This window comes from Rissa tridactyla, chromosome 2, assembly GCF_028500815.1.
Source record: "Rissa tridactyla isolate bRisTri1 chromosome 2, bRisTri1.patW.cur.20221130, whole genome shotgun sequence".
NCBI classification, from domain to species: domain Eukaryota; kingdom Metazoa; phylum Chordata; class Aves; order Charadriiformes; family Laridae; genus Rissa; species Rissa tridactyla.
In genome coordinates this window covers 99470892-99490820 of record NC_071467.1, presented here as the reverse complement: position 1 = coordinate 99490820, position 19929 = coordinate 99470892, and the positions used below count along the sequence as shown (strand labels likewise).

The 19929-nt window shown below is 39.2% G+C and overlaps 1 protein-coding gene and 1 long non-coding RNA gene across 14 annotated transcripts in view; both read right to left on the bottom strand.

Moving 5' to 3' along the window:
• CDKAL1 (CDK5 regulatory subunit associated protein 1 like 1) overlaps window positions 1–19929 on the bottom strand; it is a 424992-nt gene that overhangs the window by 206190 nt on the left and 198873 nt on the right. The gene's annotated exons all lie outside the window — the stretch shown is intronic.
• Window positions 12320–15792, bottom strand: LOC128905065 (uncharacterized). 2 transcript variants are annotated; one of them, XR_008464745.1, is made up of 2 exons: window positions 15722–15792; window positions 12320–15622 (listed from the first exon to the last, which is right to left on the bottom strand). It is a non-coding gene; the product is annotated as an uncharacterized LOC128905065 (long non-coding RNA). The 2 variants fall into 2 exon arrangements; XR_008464746.1 differs by having other exon boundaries at window positions 12320–15603; window positions 15722–15789.

Here is a 19929-nt window from a genome sequence, read left to right as displayed (position 1 = left end):
GCTACTTAGGAACAGCTGGAGAAATGAAACAATTAACTTCAGGAGACTATGCAAGCCCAATATGTAAATTAAAATAATTAAATACCAAAAAATACATTAAAATACATGTAAGAATTGAGCACAAGTCTTTATAAAGCAAGAATTGCGGTTCTCTATAAAGGGGGACAGGGGCTGAGAAAAAATAATAAGTGTCACAGCTCTAACTTTATTATGTTTAAATAAAATTCCTGTAACCTGTAAGAATATCCACGTCACAGAAACTTTAACATTATAATCCCTACTCTATCATAGAATCATAAAATGGTTTGGGTAGGAAGGGACCTTAAAGATCACCTAGTTCCAACCCCCTACCATGGGCAGGGACACCTCCCACCAGACCAGGCTGCTCAAAGCCCCATCCAGCCTGGCCTTGAACACTTCAAGCCATGGGGCATCCACAGCTTCTCTGGGCAACCTGTTCCAGTGCCTCACCACCCTCACAGTAAAGAATTTCTTCCTGATATCTAATCTAAATCTACCCTCTTTCAGTTCGAAACCATTACTCCTTGTCCTATCACTTCACTCCCTGATCAAGAGTCCCTCCCCATCCTTCCTGCAGGCCCCCTTAAGGTATTGGAAGGCTGCAATAAGGTCTCCCCAGAGCCTTCTCTTCTCCAGGCTGAACAACCCCAACTCTCTCAGCCTGTCCTCATAGGAGAGGTGCTACAGCCCTCTGATCATCTTCATGGCCCTCCTCTGGACTCTGTGCTCACATACTTTAAAGATTAAGTTACAGTGAAAGATATTGCAGTTTATAATAACCAAGCATGAAAGCAACTTTGAAATCCTTATAGAACCTTCATTTTATTATTTGCTGTGAAGATATTTTTTGCCACTGAATACTAGAAATGTAAAAACATTATTGCTTTTATAACAACTTTACTGCTTGGCATAAAGGACCAAACATTGTACTTCATATGAAAGATATAAATTATGCTTTATCTATCCATCTTCAAAAAATAACTTAGTATTGTGCTCTAACAAAGCATTAAAAACAACCCATTTGCTTACTCCTTCTTATTCAAACTCTCATGGCTAAACAAACACTGGTATCTGTTTGATTAAACCTCGAAGACAATTTCTATCCCTACATTTGCAAAGAACTTTCCACCCAACAGTGGAAGCTGAGTAGTTGAACTTTCATCTCCCTGGATCTTCAGGTTCATCCAGCTACCACTCCTCATGGATTTCTGAAAGAGCAGCAACTGAGAAATTAACGTTAGTTTTATTAGCTTCTCTGCTTCTGCTCAGGATATTAAGGGTTTTCTGCAACACTATTATTCTGTCTCCTTGCTGCAGCCTGGGAAAAATATGAGCAGACAAAGGTACTGGCATATTTACAAAGAAGGAAAAAGGAATAGTCCTGGGGAACAGTAAAATAATGGAGAGCATCCTTCCACTCTTCACAGTTAGCAGAAGATCTGGGCCAGGACAACAGTAATTACTTTTACAAAAGTACTTTGGGTAATTTTACTGAAGTCAGCTTAGACGGATGCAGTCTGCTCACTGCAGATGTGACAGAGTAGCCTAGATGCTGTATGCCGCCTCCAGTATGGCGTATGGCAGTGGGATGCTGCAGTAGACATGCCCAAGGAAATCACTCTTATGATGTTGTGAGTAAATTTTGTCTGGACATGCCATTTGAATCTCTCTCCTTTCTACACCCAAAAATGGTCAGACGTTTGTCCTTGTATGGAAGGCAGAAAAATCTACTCTGCTTGCAGGGACTGGAAAGCACTAAAGGAGGAAGAAAAGATAAGTCTGGTATACCATTCCAGTAGTTGAATGCACTTGACATTTACAAGGTTTAGTGGAAAATGCGTTTATTTTCAGTAATTAACGAAAGTAGTCTGCAAGTACATGTGTTTCCAGAGAACATGAAATATACCTTCAGAGATTAACCAGAAGTTCTTCTAAAAACCCAGAGTTTTGGAGCAAGAATGTCTTCTCTACTGGTAATGCACTCTGAACTTTCTTGAACTCTCCATTAACTCTTTCTCTTTCATATCCTCCAGATGCTCTACTTATTAAGCTTTGCTACTCTAAAATGTGTTCTACACAAAATTCTGTTCATGTCATCAGTGTTTAAATGAGAGTACTCAGCAAAGCTGAAGAAGAATCACATTGTAACATTAGCTTGTGTGAATAATGCAGTCCACACAAATTTTAAATAGCTTTGTTCATAAGAAGCACTATTTGAAGAGTATCACGTACTACTTGCATTAGATAGGTCTATGTTAAATGAAGGCTACATGTATCTTATTTCTTCCAGTAAGACTCTGCAGGTCAAAAATTAAGTTTTTTTAAAGAGTGTTACTACTAATGTTCAATTCTTGTTTGGAAAGTATGCCAGTTTATTGTTGGTCCAAAACTAATGAAAAAGCCTACTGTGTAATGAGGATTCCTCCTGTATAACTTTAAAGAGTTTTGAAAAAAATTGAAGGCTGGAGAAACTGGATTTTCCTGTTCCGCAGAGTATTCATACAGATTAAAAATCCTATATGTTTTATCTCTATATAGAAAATTTTATTTTGATATACACATATCTATCAAGCCTCCCAAACAGCTTCCTTTCCTTTGCTATTACCTATTCCTTTCTTTAAATAATTTGGAAAGTTGTGGGGTTTTTACCACATATAGAAGGTTAAAGAGTCTAGATTCTAGGGACCTAACTGCAAGCTCAAGGTGCAAGCCTTCAAAAAACCTGGTGTAAGAGAGAACACCTTGTTCCACTCCCAGAAGGAGAAAAATCCAAACCAAAAGCCCCTCCTGCCCCTAGCTAGGCAGTATTACTTCGGTAATGGACCGCATGGACCTTTCAAGGTGACACAGATAACTCAGATTTCACCTTTAAAATAACAAAAAATGTCTCACAGATTTCTGAGGTCTGGTTTACATGGCACAACTATAAAATGTCGCTTCAGAAAGATACAGCAGTACACACGAGGTTCCTAAAGTGACTCAGGTGTTGCACCTTATTCAGCAAAGCATTATAATCCTGTAACAATAGAAATAGTGGAACTGTCATGAGAACCATTTATGAAATCAGGCAACCGGTATGCTTAACCAAAGATGACTGAAAGCATGTTGGGCCATGGCAGCTACAATTGTTTCAATACCTAACACTGTGCTAACTTTCAAATCAATGCCCAATAACATACAAAGCCTCCAAATTAAGGAAACCAGTATAGAATTTGCTGTCTCCTTTGACCATTTCAGGAAACTACATTGTTATGCAATGGTATATTGAAAGGTAACATCTGTCATTACGTGGAAAGATCAAACCGGGAAAAAGAGGAAAGCTTTCAGGCTCGGAGTGTCTTCAGGCTTGGGGAGGTCCCATCTTCCATTTTTTCCATCATCACTGTGCTTCTTACCTCATTACAATTTGCTAAGTGGATCTGGCAGATTTTGCTAAAACTTACTTTCTGAGGAAACCACTAAGCCATTTCCGTAACAATAAAGTTGTGTACAGGCTAAGGAAAGAGATGCTTTCAAATTTATTCTTCCTCTTCATTGCAACATCAGCATACACTTCATTTAAGAATTGCTTCAAAAAGCTCAAGACACCAAAGATAAAACTGACATTACTTAGTCTGTCCTCCACAACACATTCAGACAACTGAGCTCATATCCATTTCAGAGTGAATTTCAGTGATGAAGGACAGAAGTTTATGCTCAAGCAAGACATCAATCCATGTAACTGTAACTCTCTGTCTTCTGCAGTGTTTCAGTGAAAACACGCTTGTTGCATGTACTCCACATTTGCCTACCCCTCAAACAAAGGACCTGATCTTACTTCTAAGACAAGCTAGATTAGCATTTTAGCATCATTTTTTTTTTATAATTCAATTTGAAAGAGGGAAAAAAAAATTAGAAGGGGGAAGAAAGCAACATCCATGCGTGATAAACACATGATTTCTACTGTAGCATCCTGTAAGCAAAGACATTTTTCTCACATCCTTTGCACTTGGCACAGAAGGGATAACTTTTTTTTTTTTTTTGGAGGGGGGGAAGGGGGGCGAGATTCACCTGCATGACAGGTTCTGAGAAACTACCTTCACAGTAAAGTACAAAAATAAAGTGTCTCTGCTAAAGAGTTTGCAATCAACTGACATACACTGAACTCAGAACTTAAAATTGATGTAAAAATGCTTTCCTGACAACCTGAAAAAAATCTATGTGTACAGAAGCACATGAAGTTCATAACTTACTATGTATATAGAATTTTTGAAATTCTGTACAAAATCAATGCAACGATCATAAACCTTCATCACTATCATCCACTAATACAGAAGACTGAAAGAGTCATAACAAAATCCTTTACCTATTTTTACGAGCATAAACTCTCACCACACATTTTTTATTAAGAATTAAGACTAAAGAAATTAGTTCAAGTGTGGAAATAATTGCATGTATAAAACAATTTTATTTTCACCTACAAAACAAATAAGCATTTTTGTATTTTAATGTAGCAAGAAGTTCAAGGTTCTTGAATATTTTACATTAGATCCTCTCTCCTCTTTTGTCTGCTAAATGTTAGTTTTGTGAAAAAAATGAGGAAAAAAAATCCCTGTCCAGAATGCCTAGCAGCATGGCCACAGAGTATAAACACTTTCCACTTTTGAGTACCTCTGATATTTGACAGCTATACGAGCACTTGAACAACATTTATCATGTTTATTTTTAATAGCTCTCCCTGGGCACAGCTGCCTTGGATGCCAATCTTCTTTTCTTTTGCCTCCTGTAAATATTTGAAATAGCTATTCATTAACAGTTGCAGATTTATTCAGCAGCACTGTACTGCTTGTGAACTGGAAATAGCTTTTATTTTTCTCTCCCTATCTTTTGACTGATCTGAAAAAAGCACGCTGTTTACGTTCAGTCTCTCAGGATTTAAATTATGCTCCAGCTGAGACCTAATCAAGGGTATCTGACCTGGTTTACAAATAAATTAGGAACAAGAGTGTTATTTTCCCTTTTTTCTTTGGGGCATTGGGCCCATACATGAAAACAAACCATGAACAGATCACAAATACAATTACCCTAAAATGAAGCAGAAATAACTGGTCTTCACAGGTAAACCAGGTATCTTCCCAAAGGTTCTGGAGTATCCTGAACCCTCACTGACAGCCCTTAGACCTAGCTAATGTGCAATATTTGAATTTCAGATTTCAGTATTTTAACACAATGTACACAGCATTTAAAAAGGCATATATTTAAGCTATCAGGACACCCTGGTATGCACATCAGGAGTCCCACATAGCTGTACAAATCATAGCTCTTATTTTCATGGGGTGATATTGCAGAAACAATTTTTCTGCATCATTCAACATGATTACTGCTAATCTATTTCCACATACAACCAAACTGTACAAAAGCTATCTTTCTCACATCTGAACTTAGCAAGTTGTACAAAACTCTTACAACACAAATTTTAAGATCTATTTGCTTTTGATTTAAAATACAGAGGCCACAGAGCTCTCTAAAATGTAGAGGTGCAAATTATACCTAAATTACCACTTCCATAACACTTGAAGAATAAGATTAAATTTTTGAACATAGAATCATAGAATCTTCATCGTTGGAAAGGACCTTTGAGATCATCGAGTCTAACCAAACACACACCAAAAAAAACCCCCAAAAAACCAAACCAAAACAAACCAAAACAAACAAAAACAAACAAGGAAACCCCAAATCACCACAAACAAACAACCTACAATCTCTGCCACTAGAGCATGCAACATCAGACACTTGTTCATATGAAAAGGGTTTAAGACAAGAAAAACTGCAGCCATGCCTTGTCCAATGAAAAGAGCCACTAATGTGTCCATACAATATAACTAGCTTCCCTCGGAAGGTTGCTAATAGCTAGATAATACATCTTGTTTAAAAAACAGTGTTGACTGACCAGTCTGACTTGGTATTAAATGCTATGAATAATGCCAGAGCAGCATGAAAGTAATGTTTTCTTCTACCTAGTGTCCTGACCTGTTATTTCACGAGCAATCACAATCACTGTAGCATTACATCTAAAGCCAACTTTGAAATACTTTAACTCTTACTGACTTTTGTCTTACCATAGTAGGAAATACTCAAGGGAAGTTAAAAAAATAAGGAACAACAGCTACCCATGAGAGAGATCAAATTTCTGGGACCAAGCATGTAAATTTATTTTTTCATAAGATACATTTAGTATTCTTTCAGCATTTTCTCACTGGCACAACTGGGCTTGTCACCACCCAGAGTTTTGCTCTCACTATGACTTCAGTGAATACAACATGAAAGATTAGGCAATTTCTTTTTATAACTTACACTTAGCACTTATAAAGGACTTTGGAAGAAAGTTAACTCAGACTTGATCTGATCAGTTTCCTATTAAATTTTAAAAGTTTCAATCTTATAGTAGCATTAGATATGGAGATGAGCTAGACTTGAGTCACAATGGTATTACCCAACATAATAAAAGCAGCAACAATACTGCAAAACCCAACCTAACCGTGGAAGGTAATCCTTCATTACGAAAGGTGGTACAGAGCAATACTAAAAGGACAATACACACTTTAGATAAAGTAAAATGGGGGAAATAGGTATTTGCTGAAATACAGTTTAAGAATAGCCGTAAGACCACTAATCAGTTTAGCCTAGTGTCCTCTCCCAAAGGATGCTCAATGCATGCTTAATAGAGAGTATGAATACAGGCAGCATAAGTATTTGCCGACTATTCAGCAAACTGCAACTCTCCCTGTAAGACTTCTTTCTATTTAAAGAAAATGCATTCTTCTTCCATGTATCTGTTCTATCTCTTCCAAACATGTAAACTTTCACTACATCCTATGCTAGGGAGTTTCTCAGTTTTCACCACATTATAAGACTAAGAATCCCATTCTAATTTGTTCTGAACCTAGCCTTTGCTAGTTTCACTTGAAACCTTGTATGGGATGAGATATCCAACGTTACTCTTCATTTTAACAAGTAGTTGACACACCGGTCACCTTGTGGTGGAAGGAATAGCGAGGCATGAGTGACCATCACTCATTTAATTCACAAACAGAAATGCAGAAAGGTAGTGTACAAGCTTCATGGTGAGAGATTCTAGTTCTGTTAAAACCCTTATTCTCCAAGAAAGTAGTGCTCTCCTTCACATCCCAACACCAGAGAAAGAAAAGACAGCAGAAGATATCATCTTGAGTAGTCTTGTGAGTCTAATGTTTCAGTGGCACAGAATACTAGCACTCGTTTGAAAATATTTCTAGTCCAGGTTTTACAAAACCAGCAATAAATATAGGAGCAAAAGAAGTATTACCAACAAAGAAACACAAGTTCCCATAGCTGAACAAATATTTACAAGGAGTGAAAAAAACAGTGAAAAAATTGCAATACCCCTGTGGCTAAGAAGCAACATTAAACCAACCTTTTATTTTCAAACAAAATTAAAGATATGAATTTTTTTCCTGAAAGTAAGATCAATTAAAAAGATACACTGTGCTTTAATTTGAATTGCTTTTAAATTAAACACCAAATACACACAAACCCAACTTAATCTGTCTGGTGAAGACTTCAAGTACTGGCTGTGGCATTACTAAACCTAATTTTTTACACTCCATTTCCAATAATGCAAACTTAATAAAAAGATATTTATAAATAAAACTAACAAACAAGCAATGCTACCCAGCTTTCCTCTGCTGCTGTTTCACTGAATAAGCATGGGAAGAATACAACATACACTACTTTGGTATAAAATAAACAGGTTTTTAGAAAAAACATTTTAAAGCAAACATCAGATCAAATAACTTTTCTGAGGAAGTCTTGGGCCAGCCAAACGTTCTATTTAAAAGCATGAAGAATCTTCATCTATTTCATTACCAAACATACATAGTACAAGCTTTTTAGTCCTTTCCTCAGCAGGCCTACTAAACTGAATTACATTTTCAAGGCATTACAATTCACAACAAAAGTGAAAGTGACACAAACCTGGCTGAAACACTTTAAAAGACGTAAATACTCTATCATCTACAATCTAAGCACAAGCTCAAAGGGAAAAACTACAATGGAAATATAATGGCAATAGGGTGAGCTCAAATAAACCCACGACAGCTACCCACCAATTTGCATTTGTGAGATTTTTAACACAACAGCAACCTTAACGCCTACCCTTTGTTCTGAAAAGATACAGCTATGAATAGTAATTACATTTCCTCTAAGAATTTACATTCTTACAATACAATATTTAATAACATGATTCAAAAGTAACTTTAAGATACTGTTTATAATGGTAAAATTACTAACAGTATTAAAGAGCAAGAAGACAAACCCAGGTAGAGTGTATATTCCTCTCTGCTGGAACAACTCGCACCTGGTCATTATCGTCTTGCACGAGGCGTATGAGCTTTCCTTTGCACTGAGAATATGGGCATGATGCCTTTGTGTTTCAAATAAGTTTTTCAGAAATACACGGGTGACTTGCATTTGAACTTCAATTTCATCAGCTTTTAGAAGTCCCACTGTCAGAGACTGTAAACCTGGACCCCCTAGTTGGGCTGTATGTACCTCTCAGTTCTTTCTACAGCCTGACAGCTGAATAACTTGAACAAGGATGCCAGATCTGCTATTTTGGGACATCTTGACGTGAAGAGTTTCTCCCACCAAATCTCCTATGCTAAGCAGCTCTTCAGGCTGCCCAGCTGCTGCTTCCATGAGGAGACATCTGCCTCAAAAAACATCTAGCTTTTGAGACGCTGGGGGAACTTGGAAGTATTACCATCCTGCAATCTAGAGGTTCCCAAACTCCAGTCCCATTCACTCTCCGGGATCATACAAGAGCACTCTAACTTTAGCAAACATGTCAAGATCACAATAGGAATCACGTCAGTCTTCCTCAGAGCTATAAAGCAATTATCAACAATGAATTGCTGTCACCGTATAACTGAAACTCTAATATATGCAATCATCAAATAGTACCCAAATAAGTAAATTACCCCTAAATAGTACTCTTGTGCCTTGCTTCCTCTGCCTTGAACGGTCCAATCTAGTCTTGCTCAGTGTGTTGTAACTCTCTCTTCTCCCCTTGCCACAGTATCTGAAAATCTCTGCTTAAGTTTGGAAGGGTTGGAGGTGGACTCTGCTTGCTCCCTCCTTAGTGATCATCCCTTCTCTTGTCTCTTCACTAAACTTCTAGAAGACACTAGCACCACAGTACACATGGGGCTGATGGAAATCTGTGGATCTCATAGTAAGCTATTGAAGGAAGGAGTTAAGCTGGAACAGATATCTCATGCCCTCAGAAAATGAGAGAAGACAGTATTAGGTGAAGTTTTATAGGGCCATTTCTTACCCCACAAGCTAGTTAAGCTTGTGTAGGGAACAGCAGCTCTGTGATGAGAGAGAAGAGCTTGGGCAGATCACTACACCTAATTTTCCTGACGCCCTTCCAGTCCCTTGCCCTTGGTCTAGTACCACTGGGACACTGCAGAATTGTGATACTTCTATACAGTCAGTATCTTGCAAGATTCAAATTGTATCACTTACTGTCACACTTTGAGGTTTCTAAAAATACATGAATAAATGGTCTCCTTCCATCTTTGTATTTTGCAGGACTTTTCTTTTTAAACCACAACAAAATTATATTCTGAAAAACCAAAATTTCACGGAAACTAGAATGACACATTTCACCACCTCTAATCACAAAGGTATGTGCAGGAATGTAAGATTTACAAGCAGATATATGCACAACACCACAGCCTTTCCCAGAAATCAAGATCTCATCATTCTCTCAGTCCAGCTTCTCTCACACTTTTCAAGCAGCATCAAACCAACGCGGCTGGTAAGAAAATCAGTCCCGTCTTCCATTGTCCTCAGTCACTTATTCCCTACACTAGACACACTGGTTTTGGCCCATTGTGCTAACCCAAGTGTTTATGTGGTCCTGAAGTAAACCAGACTGGAGAACCAAGAAAGCAGGTGGCTTGAGGAAAGGATTAAAAAAAAAAAAAAAAAAAAAAGGAAAAAAAGAAAAAAAGGGGGGTGGAGGGGGAAGATGGCAAAGAAATGTGTCTTTTAGTTGCAGTGTTGGCTTAAAGTACAGCTGAAACTATAGCCTAAGGCTGAAGATCAAGTAGTATTTTTAAATGCATACATCTTGTCTTTGTCTCTTTTGTATTAAAATTTTATTTCAAATAAAAATAAAATGTAGCTTTTTATATAAATGCTAAATTAAACAGATTTGTTGTCATTCAAGGGTTTAAACAGCACAAATGCAAATATTTGAGTAGGAAAATAAAAGGAGCAAGAAGACTGAATTACACAGAGAAAATGTGACCCAAACTTGCTTTTTTTCTGTTAAAGAAAAAAAAAAAAACAACCTTCGTTAAACAGATTTCTCTAGTTCTTTCAACTGCCAAAGCTAAGAGTTTAGTGGAGTCTTAGTCAGGCATGCAAAATAAGCACTCACATACAATTTATATTCTTCTTTCCAACACCGTAAGCTACAACAATCCATACACAGACAGAGACACGTTATAAAAAAGCAACACTACTAGACTAGGTTTGATGGAGACAAAAAAAGTAATCTGGTCATGCTATGAGAAATTTTTGGCAACACTGTCAATATATGTGGCGCATTATCCCCTGGACAACACCTATGTGCCTCTGACAACAATTTACAGAGACAACAGCATCCTAAACCAGCAGTTGTCTGGATTTTCAGAAAATATGCATTTTCTTTCATATTACAGCATTAACAGGCTTTATATTTTGGAACAGACAACCATGATATAAACAACATTCCAAAGCATCCAAGGAATCCATTTAAAGCTATTCAAACTTATTATAATAATCCCCAAAGAGAAGAAATTACTACTTTCAGAAACACAAGCCAGCACATAGAGACTTCTGATGAATATCTGTAGGGGAACATGATTTTTTGCAAATTGTGGGGGATGATAGCTCCTCCTCAGATGAATGACCACTCTTTGTTACTGCATTGACTTTCTTCTAATCTTTCCTATATAACAATCTTTCCTCTGTCATCCCATACAAGACCCTGGAAAACATTTTATTAGTAAATATGGTGAACAACTGCTTATTACTTGCCCATCCCTGGAAGTGTTCAAGACCAGGCTGGATGGGGCTTTGAGCGGCCTGGTCTAGTGGGAGGTGTCCCTGCCCATGGCAGGGGGTTGGAACTAGGTGATCTTTAAGGTCCTTTCCAACCTAAACCATTCTATGACTCTATGATTATTCTGAATGCAACCATGTATTTCTCTTCAACTATTTACATCACAACATTATAAGCTCTTTGGGGCCACCTCTTTTTTTTTTTTTTTTTTAAAGGTACACAGTACTTAAACAGTAGAATCCCAATTATACAAACCTTAAACAGTGCCTAAGTGGTTTTTCTTGCAAGGGAAGGGCCCAGTTGCAGTTTTGCACATTGCACTGCATACCTGCAAAATCTAGTGTATCTAGTGTGATTTACTTGTATCCTAAATGTGGCATGGCTAAGATTTTTTGAGAAATTAACTGTTACGGCAGGTTCTGCTATATGAGGCTGCAGCACGAACAAATAAACAACTGACTGGACTAAGACCTCTATCAACACCATAAGGCAGCATTAACACATGGAGCCAAAAAGACAGAGGTTCCCCTTCCTCATTTCTGATGCCTAGTATCTCAGCAGACCTGGCAATAAGAAAAAACCCAAACATAACCCATCAAATCAGCCTAAGGTATGGAGCATGCCTATAAAATCTAACAGCCAAAATCTACCAAGTCCAAAATCAAAAAAACAAACAAAACCAAGACAACAGAAAACTGCACAAGGGTGACCTGAGGCAAAGTATCTACCATATTAAGGCATGAAGGCCTCCATAACTTCTCAATAAGGAAAGTTTTTCTTGTTTCTAAACTTGTCTAGAATAACATTCTTTGCCATAATGTAATTCTTGCAAATAGTTAGATGATTTTAACTAGAAGTATCAATGAAAGTTTGACAGAGTTAAAGGAAATGGAAGTAAGACTATATTACTGAAAGTTCTTGGCAACTATAAAATTATAAGATGCCATGATCTACACCCTTAATGAAAATATTAACAACACTTTAAACTAAATCTCAGCCTTCTGCTAATTCATAGCATTTCTGTGAAAAACAGTGGCATGTTGTGAATCCCAGAATCCTTTGTGGCCACAGGGCACAAAGATGATCAGTATGTTTAATATTTTGATGGCAACATCAAACATATCACAAGTGCACTGCAGAGTGATCAGTCTTTGGCAACAGATCTTAAAAACACCAAATTTATTCTTCATGAGTCTATCACCTATACAGCATGTGCAATAGAGATTTGAAGCATTCTGACAGCAGTGGACTGAATATATATATATACACCACAAATGCACAAGGGATGGCTACATGGTGTTAGATGAAAGTCAGTTCACATCTGGTCATCTCAGGAGACTTCAAGTCTAACTGCAAAAGATCAAGTAAAATAATGCAAAACAAAGTAAAAACATGCAGAGGAGCAATGATTTTTCTAAATGTAATTATTTTTAATAAATAGGAGTGGCATACGAAACACACAGATATATTTTAACACTAATCAAAGGTCATAATGAAATAAATGGAGGAAATTATCTCTTCACTAAAGCCATGAATACATGGAACTGGAAACTCAGTCATCATACAGCAAAGAGGAATTGAATTAAATTAAATTAAATTACTGTCATCTTTCAAGACTAATGAGAAAATACAAAAGAGAATTTAAAAAAAAGGTATAAATAAAAGGTGCATTATTTTGAAAATATGTCTGAAACAGGGGGAAACTCACCACTCTAATGAAGTTTTGAGACATTCTGGAGGGGACAGGAAGAGGAACACTTTTTCTCAGACCAGAAGAAACAGTTTAGCTCAATCATCCAACGGAATATACATGACTTTCCATCTTGAACCAAGCTTGCCTAAGAATTTCTATAACTATGCAGTATAATTAATGTTTTCCCACTTGTAAAAAGAAGTAGCACAGATCTCTGCCCAGGTATTCTAATGCATAAGTTCAGAACGCAGTAAGCTAGAATAGCTATCCTTGCTCCTAAAAGACTGTCTTCTTCCTAAAAGCCCTCTGGACAGGGGGCACTCCTAGCAAGGGAATTTGGCTCTAGCCTCATTCTGCCTGCTGATCCACCAGATCCACATTTGGGCACACGCAAGGGCCCGTTGTCTCTTCCCACTGAGCTTGCATCAAAATGATGAGATTCTTTAACTGAATAGATGTACACTGGCCGCTTTCTGCACTAATTGCACCAGTTTTGCAAACTAATTACCAAGTGTGTGCTAGAACAGTGTGCTAGAACGCCCCTTGGGCCCCCAGAAAAGGGTTTGTGTCCAGCCAGATCAAGCCCCTCGTCCTCCTCCCTGCATGACCTCATGGACGCTAGCTCTGGCACAGACAGGGAACAGCTAATAGGGGCGGTCTGTGGGCTGCAGGGTTGGTTTCTGCCATAGCCTGAGAGAAGAGTAGTAACACTAGACTTGTCCATGAGAATTGAGTGGCAGAGGACATGTCAGGGACACCCAGCAGCTGTGCACAGTGCATGGACATCAAGGGCATCTCCCTGGGCAGAGGGACTGCCTCAAGGCCAGCACCCCAAAGGCCTTCCTCTGAAGGATGCTGAGTGGAGGGGCAGTAGGCAGGGCTGCACATGGCGGGGCCTCATCACCCCTATGTCACAGTGCCACCACCTGGCAATGCAGCAGTCACAATGTCCCAGGAGAGGACAAAGGGGGCAACCTCCATCAGGACAGAGCTGGCCCAGGGGCAGCCTGCAGACATCCAAGAGGAAGTCCTTGAGGAGCCGGTGGAATTACTTGAAGGGGGTTGAGGGAAGAAGACGGGAGGCTGGATGAGGCTGCTGGAGATGAGAAGAATCAGCAACAGCTGGAGCTGCCTGAGGCTATTGGGCCTTTTCAGTGGCCAGACCAAGGGAATGCCTTCTTAAGGAGCACTGCAGAGCTCACCATCCTCGTCCCCTGCAGAGCCAGTGGAAACAGCTGTAAGAAATGGGATGCAGAGATGTTGCCAGGGATCCCAGTGCTTTGGAGCACCCACTGGTGTCCTGCCAGGTAGAGGAAGGATTCTTATCCCCAGGTCGATCAGGCCAGGGGCATTTGGACACTCTCAGAAGCCCCCGAGATGGCTCCAGGTTGAGAGAGAATAGGGCTTGGGCATCTCCTGGGAGGCATGACCAGCCTGTGAGACAAGGAGGCAGGTCTTGCTCACATGCTCAGGGAATAGCCGATCACCAGCTCTGGGGTCAGGAAGGAATTTTCCCCTGGGGCAGACTGGCCCTGGTCCCCAGGGGTTTTTTGCCTTCCTCTGCAGCATTGAGTATGGCCACTTGTCAGGGCTCTTCCAGTCCGTTTTGGCTAGGTTACTGCCTGCTGCTCATGCAGCATGAAGATGGCCTCTTGTGCCCTGCAGCTGTGAGGAGGAAGGCTTTTTTTCCCCCCCACAGTGGCCTAGCAAGTGTCTCCAGGGATTTTTTTCCTTCCACTGCAGCATTGAGCATGGCAGCTTGCCAGGGCTCCTCTGGGCCATTTTGGCCAGGTGCCTGCTGCTCCTACGCCATGAAGGTGGCCCTTGTGCCCGACATCCAGGGGGGGAAAGAAGCTTTCTAGACTGCCAAGGTGGGCCTCTAGGGTGGCCCCTGGGGGTTGCTTCTTGTCCTCTATAGGACTGAGCACAGTCCCTTCTCAGGGCTCCTCTGGGCCATTTTGGTTGGGTTCCTGCCTGCTGCTTTTGCGCCTCCAAGGTGCTACCTGTGCCCTGTCTCATTCAGGCTCTCTTTCCCATTGCAATTTTGTGGCAGGAGCAAGCTCTCTGCTTCCCTGGCTCTGTTCTTCCAGGGGTTCTTGCTTGTGAAAAGCAGCCTATGCTTGGAAGGCGGAGAACAGAATAGGTTATGCTATGTTATGTATATGGTTCTGCACAACAGGTTACAACCTAGATCCGAGAAAAGAGACCTAGCTGCAGCAGAGCAGCTCTCTGCAGTGCAGGTCCCAGGCCCACCTGGGAAAGAGGGTCAGAGATGGACACGCCTACAACATCACTTAGGCAAGGGACCAAAGGCCCCAAACTGAGCTGAGATACCATGTCCCCTGGGCCCTTGGTAGGAGACGGTGGGGGTGGGGGTCCCAGGGGAGCCCATCCCAGCCATTGAGGCTCATGAGCACCTCCAGGACCCTGGCAGAAGTAGACCTGCACTGCTTATATGCTTTTCTTTAGACATTTATGATTGGCCACTCTGTAGACAGAGTATTGGGCCAGATGGTCCTTCACTCTGATGTAGTACTGTTGTTCTCTGTCTCCCGTGTTTTAGCATGTTTTTCCAAGGGAAACAGCTCAGGCATTTCTAAAAATGAGTACAAGGAGAAAAAGACAAAAAAAATCCACAGGGATGCTCACCTCAAAAAGCTTTGCAACCATTTAGCTCCGGAGCACTTCCTGCTTCAGACTGAGGGCTTGATCTTTGAGTCTCGCGAGTTTCAGAGATGTGGGGTTTTTTGCCATCCTGTGGAAATCCAGCTACACTGGATGAACACAGAAGAGCCAAAAACTGCAGTTCACATGTGCTTTTGGCAAATCTGTTCAGGTGGTCAAATGATCTCAAGATAATCCACAGCTCTCACCTCCATTAGAAGGTAGATGCCTCCTTCCCACAAAGTGGCAGAGCCAATGCCTAGGATGGGACATGATTATGACATGATTATGCATTCAATCCCTTCTGCTAGCACAGGGCTGGGAAGAAACGTCACCAAAGATTTCCTCAGCATGTACTGGTAGGGAAATAAGGAGGGAAGAAGAAGATGATAATCTAATCAAATTGAAGAGCCAAGTTGCAAGTGACCTACAACAATGATGGGAGTCCAGCTGCCTGACCATTTCGGGGCTGACCAGAGGTTAAGGCATGTTATTAAGGGCATTGTCCAAATGCCCCTTCAATACTGCATGGGGCATCAACCACCCCTCTAGGAAGCCCGTTCCAGGGTTTGACCACCCTCTTGGTAAAGAAATGTTTCCTCGTGTCAGGTCCGAACCTCCCCTGAGGGATACAGCTTTGAGCCATTCCCATGTGTCCTGGTACTGGATCCCAGGAAGAAGAGATCAGCACCTCCCTCTCTCCTTCCCCTCCTCAGGAAGCTGGAAAGCAATGAGGAAAAAAGCCAGACACCGATAACTTTACTTACTTGCCAGTGCATTTCTAAAGTAAAATTAAAAATAAAGCGAAGAAACCTTCTATGCAACCAGACACGCTCATGACAACAGAAACAACCGTAACACATTGGTTAACTTGACTGTACAAAAGAAACACATACCAAAAACATGACAGGGAATTTCTTTCTGAGCCAAGAGGAAAGCTCACTAAACCTCTAATTTTCTTACGCAAATGAAGCTTGAAAATATCTACAATAGTGTAATTTACTACTGAAAAGGCATCTTTTTATCCTTTAAAATATCTCTTTGCTATATGATGTTGGTTATGTATGTTTAAATATCTGTTACACAGCAGTTTTTACATACCTGAAGACATTGCTTCTAATCGCTACTGATGGAATGCAATTATACCTTTTTCCTTCAGAATCATTAAAAAAGATTGCATGGGGCCACAAAAAACCAATTCATTACACTATCCCATATAACTCTAAGAAATGACAGGCTGGTACCAAAATATTTATCTTGGCCTACATATTCCATGCATTAGCAAAGTCAGCAGGAAAAGCTTAAAAGATTCATAAGACAGAAAAGACAATACAGAAAGAATTTTAATAAACTTAGTAACAACAACAAAAACCTAGCTCTTCGGCTATAGCCAAAAAGCACAAAAGAACAAAGAGTCATTGTTTATCAAAAGGTCTCAAATACAGCAACCCAAGTTCCTTGGAATGCAACTTCAAATTATACTTCAGGAACAATATTAGAATAAATCCTACTTTTCCTAGAAGTCAGTAAAAAGGCTGACAGAAGAGGTTTATTTTAGAAAAACACTGTCACCATTCTCCTCCTTCCCTTCAAAATTAAAAAAAAACCCAAAAACAAACAAACAACATAAGAAAACACTATGCATAGCAAAGCTGGGTATGAACCAAGTTTATCTCTGATATGGAAAATTCTGTTCTCCCAAAAAATTCCATTGGAAAGGATTTGAAAAATGGTATGGAGGTTGGGTTTGGTTTTTTTTAAGGGTAAAGAGTGTTTGTTAGAAGAGATTTCCATATAAAATTTTCATTTCTTACACATGTTGTAATCTATGCATCAGAAAATTTTGATTCTATAAATCAGAAAATAGAGGCAAAAGCATTTTGGAAAGGAAGATTCAAGCGTTACACTATACAATGCAAAGTAGAACACATTCAGCTTCTTCTAGAAAACTTTGCTGTTGAATTCAATATATTCCTGTCAAAAATTCCGGATCTTGAGATTTTGTCTATTCTGATAGAAAATAATTCAATAAGAAAGTTTAAACCCAATTATAATGGGCATGGACTTCATACTCTTACAAGGCCATTCTTGCTGTGAAAAGCAAGTCAGTCAAAGCCAGTATATGCTACACCTTCAACATATCATTTTGTCTAAGTGTGGCGTTTTTTCCCTCTGAGGTTTTTATAGGATAATGCAGAGTGTGACTTAAGTATGGGAGAACTCAAGAAACAGCCAATCAGCACCAAAGTTTTAGGTTTCTTCATTACATTCACCTTACAAGAAAATTTTGTTTGGCTTTTGCAACCCCTTTTGGAGGTGTTTAAAAGCATACTAACATTTGCTTTCTCACTCTCAAGCTTTCTTTAGTGTGGCTAAAGCAGCAAAAAATAATAAGATATGGTTTGCATTTACAGGTAAAACCTGCCTTTGTTTCCTTTTTGCTATAAAGGACACAGGTAAAACCTGCCTTTATCCTTGCTTCCTTTTGTCTATAAAGGACGTGGCATGAAAATGTGCCTTGAGCTTAACTTTCTTAATTTTATACTCAACTTTTAGTTATGTTGCCCTGGGCAATGACTGGTAAATATACTAAAAATTTTGCTTTTCTAAAGCTGTTTTTCCTGAACAGAAACAGACACTTGCTAAAGTTTAGCTTACAGCTTTTGGGGAACAAGCATCATTTCTTCGAAAAGGAAAGAAAATTTTAAAAATTTAATAAAATTTCAAAATTGTGGAATATTTCACATGGAATGAAAGTGAAACATTTCAGCGTAAACATTTCCACAGTAAACCATTCCCTAAAAAAACAGAAAAATAAAAATATCACCCCACTCACCAATGTTATATTTGGGTTCAGAGCTGACCTATATTTTGAAAGCCAAGGGGTACTTTGCAAACCAAACAAAACACTCAAGTTCATCTAAATATTTAATTCAATCCAAAATGAAACAAACCCTTTTATTCTGAGAATAACCAAGCAAACATATTTCAGTTCTATACAAAGCAGATTTCCCAATCTTGCCAAATGACCACTGAATTTTCAAAAAAACCAACAAAACAACACTTCCAAAAGACACGTCCATCTTATTCAACTAATTCATTAGTTGTCTCCCATTGACATGATATACTTTAGTTTTTCTTGGTATTCAACAATACACGTATAATTAAAGAGTTTTTCTTTCCATTTCTTTCCCACACAAAGCACACTCCAATCTATCCTTACAACAGTCACAGTCTGCTGACTGTGTTTGAACCATAAAGCACAGACTCAATTTCAGGGAGTTTCCAAGAATTTTCAAGCATAACTCAAATACAGATTAATTAACAGCCACAAAATCAACACCAAGTATCAATTTGCACATTGGCAAGATTTGAGCTTATATGAACAATGGAAACTCAGTTCCCAGACATCAATAGGTAACATCAGTGCAATTTTTTTTTTTTTTTTTATGTAATTTGTTATCCAACAGTTTCTCAACCAAGTCTCTTCATCACATGGCTAGTATGGAAGAAGATTTAGCTTTCTTTTGGGACTGTTGCAGAAACTGCTGAATAAAATTTAGTACAAAGCACAAGAAAATGCTTGACTTCTGATAATGCTGCTAGGCTAAAGAAGAAAAAATCAGTGTGGGTACAACAGATATATACACTTATTTGACATAACACTGACACTAGGAGTTCAAAAATACTAGTGAGCAAGGAATTAAGATCATGGGGCATGCTTAAGGTCATTAACACAGGCTGTGTTGAAACCACTAAGACAGCTTATTCGCTCCTGGGTTTGTGCCCAGGCTCGAAGTATTTATCTCACAAGGTGAGACCTGTGTGTACAACAACCCTCCCTACAGTCTTAGTTTCTTCCCTAGAAGGACCCCAAGTACTCAGCCCAGGTCTCCACCTGCGTGACCAGGCACCCAGTCCCTCACAGCATGTTCAAAGACCAAATCCACTACCGAGAAGACATAGCCTAAGCATCTTAATTTGGCACCGCTTCTGCCAATTAATGGGAAACTAAAAACATTGCTGATACTTAACGTTTGTCCTTTCATAAATGGCAGCTACTTTGAAAACATACAGAGAGCTTACTGGTAGTGGTGCAGGAAGAAAACGGCTACCAATGAATAAAGCAGAATATCTTGACAGCACCACATCAGAACTACTAAAACCAGCAATCCTCAGCAAAGCTCGCAGTGATCTGAAAAGCTCCAGAAACCAGTAACATTATACAAAATCAAACCTTATCATTATGCATAAACATCTGTTTATAGTAATACTTGTAGAGAGAGAAATATTTAACATTAATCTCCTTTAAACTCTCAACACTTCAAGATCTACAAGATTAGGGATAATTGCTAAAGACGACTAAAGAAAGCCAAGACTCAGAATCTTCATTTAGATAGCTCCTCTACTTTGTAAT